A 3,754-nucleotide genomic window follows, 5' to 3' on the forward strand; every position below is an offset into this window, starting at 1 on the left:
ACGAGGAAGGCTCAGGTCAAATGATCAATTTAGAGAAGTCATCTGTCTTCTTTAGTAAAAATATGTCCAGTGCTAAGCAAGATGATATTTGTAAGGAGTTGGGGAAAATACAAAAAGTTAGTCAAGGGAAGTACCTTGGTCTACCAATGGTGATCACCAGAACTAAGGAACAGGTGCTTGGGTTTGTGAAGGATAATTGCCAGAAAAGAATAAACTCCTGGAAAAACAAATTTTTGAGTGCTGCTGGGAAGGAGGTGCTACTTAAGGCAGTGACTATGGCGATGCCCACCTATGCTATGTCATGCTTTAAATTGTCATCTAAGCTATGTAAATACATTAGTTCCAGGATGGCTAGATTCTGGTGGGGTGAGAAAGATGGAAAAACCAAACTGCATTGGTGTTCCTGGAAGAAGTTGGCTCAGGAAAAGGAGAATGGAGGGTTGGGTTTCAAAGACCTGCAGAGATTTAACAGAGCATTGCTGGGGAAACAGGTGTGGAGACTCTTAACCAAACCAAATCTTTTAGTGAGTAAGGTCCTCAAAGCTAAGTATTATCCCAACGAGTCACAACTCAGAAGCAAAGTACCTAAAACAGCCTCCTAGATCTGGCAGAGCATTATGGGAGCAAGAAAGGAGGTGGAGGAAGGTATAAGGAGAAAGATAGGAAATGGGAGGAGCACAAAGGTATGGGAAGACAAATGGATACCTGAAACTCCAAAAGGGCAGCCAACAACAGTAAGGCCACAAAATTGCAACATCAGCACTGTGGACCAGTTGATCTCCAACTTCAGATGGAATAGACCAGTGGTTTTCAGTACTTTCAACAGTGAAGATGCAGGGAAGATACTGAAGATTCCTATAAGCTGGACAGGGAGAGAGGATAGCAATTTTTGGATCCATAGTGGGAGTGGACAATATACTGTGAGATCTGCATATAAGGAAATGACAAACAAGGAAGTTCAGGATACCAGTAGCAGGGGAAGTCTGGATAACCCCAGCGGGAGTTTAGGGGGCAGAATGGGGTGGAAACATCTGTGGAACTTGAATGTCAAACAAAAGATTAAGGTCTTTATCTGGAAATGCATGAACAATGCGTTACCAGTTAGAGAACTTATCTATGACAGAACTAAGCTGGGTGAGCCTATATGTACAGGTTGTGGAGAAGGAGAAGAAACGGTGGAACACCTACTCTTCCACTATAAGAATGCAGAACAAGTGTGGAACATATCACCGGTACAGTGGGAAGGGGTAGCTGACCAAAGGGGATGCTTTAGGAGATGGTGGAGTGCCCTGCTAGGTGCAAGAGCTAGGCAAGGAGGGTTGGAGCACATATGCTTGACTGCTAATATTTTATGGCAACTGTGGAAAGCGAGAAATGAAAGAGTCTTCAAGGAAAAAAACAAGCTACCTTTACAAGTAATACAAAAGGCTATGCAAGAATGGATGGAACATCGGGAAGCTATGGAAGGGATCAGGGAAGAGAGCATTACAGAAACTTTTGATGCTGTGGACGAGTCAGAACACAACACAGTTGAGGGGGAGGGCATTGATGTACAAGTAGCTATTACTGTCAAGAAGGAAAGACAGGTGGTGGGGATTGGAGTAATAGCAAATGACAGCAATGGTCAGGAAAAAGCTATATGGGCTATGAGAGAGCGGAGCACGGGACAATGGCTACTGGATTATGCAGAAGCTTTAAAGCTGACCATGGCGAAAGCAAGAGCAAAACAGTGGTCCCATATAAGAGTGGGAATCACAGACCAACAGTTGCTAAGACAACTCAGGTCAGGAAAAGCTAAAGATATCAGGTTGTTCGCTCAGGTGGAGGAGATTGATAGACTAAGCTCCATGTTTGTACAATGCTCCTTTTATCTGGTTCCAGATGAACAACATGATAGACTTAGACAGATTAGTTCATATGCTACAAGCATTCCATTAGATGAGGAGCGCTAGCTTCCTCTGTGTCTGTGTACACGATGTGTAGGTGGTTTGGGCCTTTGCCCATACTTTTGTAGTTACAATGTTTATCAATACAACCTGCTAACGTTTCCGGAAAAAAAAAAAAAAAAAACCAAATACCAACCCAAAGGGAAAACAAAAAAGAAAAAAGAATGAAGCAAGAAACTGTAGTTATCATAGTTGGAGGTGGCCCTGCTGGCCTTGCAACTTCAGCGTGCCTAAATGTACGTGGCATTCCCAGTATTGTTCTAGAACGAGAGATTGCAGTGCTTCTCTTTGGAAAAAACGAACTTATGGTCGTTTGAAACTCCATTTGGCCAAGCAATTTTGCCAACTTCCTCACTTGTGATTTCCTTCTGATGCACCAACTTTTGTACCCAAAGATGGCTTCATCCAATATTTGGATGACTACACTTCCCATTTTAACATTAATCCCATTTATTGTAGACTTGTTGAGTCTGCATCTTTTGATGTTACTGATGAAAAATGGCTTGTTTTGGCCAAAAACGCACTGTCTGGGGCAATAGAAAATTATGTTGCAAAATTTCTAGTTGTTGCCACGGGCGAAAATAGTCAAGGGTTGATACCAGAAATTTCAGGTCTTGAAAGTTTTGGCGGTGTGGCCATGCATTCTAGCCATTATGACAATGGCCAGAATTTTTGTGACAAAGATGTGTTAGTTGTTGGTTCAGGAAACTCTGGGATGGAAATAGCCTATGATTTAGCAGACTGGGATGCTAAGACCTCAATTGTGATTCGTAGCCCGGCAAAAACTTTTAATATTTTTGTTTTATTCTCTTTTGCTCTCTCATGATCTCATCATCAACTCTCATGATTTTCTAAAATTTTTACTTTTCATATTTATTTTTCTAATCTTTTGCTCTGTCATGATCTCCATAAAAGACAAAGATCAAGACGCAAATTCATGGACAGAGGGATTCTAGAGTTCATCCCACTATAGTCGACCAGCATGATCATTTCCAGTAGAAGGATCTGTGTTTCTTGCAATCTAAGGCATGTTCTTTTTTTCTGTCCACAGACATAAATTTTACATTTTCTAATTTCAGGTTCATGTTCTAACCAAGGAAATGGTGCGATTTGGAATGAAACTGTTGAAATTCATTCCTTGTGATCTAGTGGATAGCACTGCAGTCATGCTTAGCAAGTTCCTGCATGGAAACCTTGCTAAATATGGGCTTGAAAGGCCAGACAAGGGACCTTTTCTTCTCAAAAATATGACAGGACAATCTCCTGTCATAGATGTTGGGACTTTGAAAATGATCAAAAGTGGACAAATTCAGGTAGACAACCTAGACATACTCATGGCATCCTTCCTCTTTTTTTTTTTTTTTTTTTTTTGTGTCAAGATGAAATAAAACTCGATATAAGACATTCACTACTGTTTCTTGTCAGGTTCTACCGGCAGTGAAGAGGGTTGATGGAGATTATGTTGAATTTTCAAATGGCATTAAGAAAAATTTTGATGCCATAGTTTTTGCTACTGGCTACAAAAGCACAGTTAGAACGTGGTTAAAGGTACTTGAAATGAAACCTTTAAGTTTACTTGGAATTAATTACCAGTATTACTGATTATCCTTCTATGATATTTAATGAAGGATGAAACTAGCCTTTTCAATGAAGACGGAATGCCCCAGAAAAGCAGACCCAATCACTGGAAGGGAGATGATGGATTGTATTGTGCAGGATTCTCAAGCTCTGGACTGTTTGGAATATCTAAAGATGCCATGAACATAGCTGAAGATATCAATTTCATGCCAGGGAAGGAAAAGAATTAA

The 3,754-nt window shown here is 40.7% G+C and overlaps 1 pseudogene; it reads left to right on the forward strand.

Annotated features, from left to right (window-relative positions):
* The first annotated feature begins 2,110 nt into the window (after positions 1-2,110).
* On the forward strand, positions 2,111-3,754 carry LOC113714208 (probable indole-3-pyruvate monooxygenase YUCCA11; annotated as a pseudogene).

This window comes from Coffea arabica, chromosome 10c (genome assembly GCF_036785885.1).
Source record: "Coffea arabica cultivar ET-39 chromosome 10c, Coffea Arabica ET-39 HiFi, whole genome shotgun sequence".
NCBI lineage: Eukaryota > Viridiplantae > Streptophyta > Magnoliopsida > Gentianales > Rubiaceae > Coffea > Coffea arabica.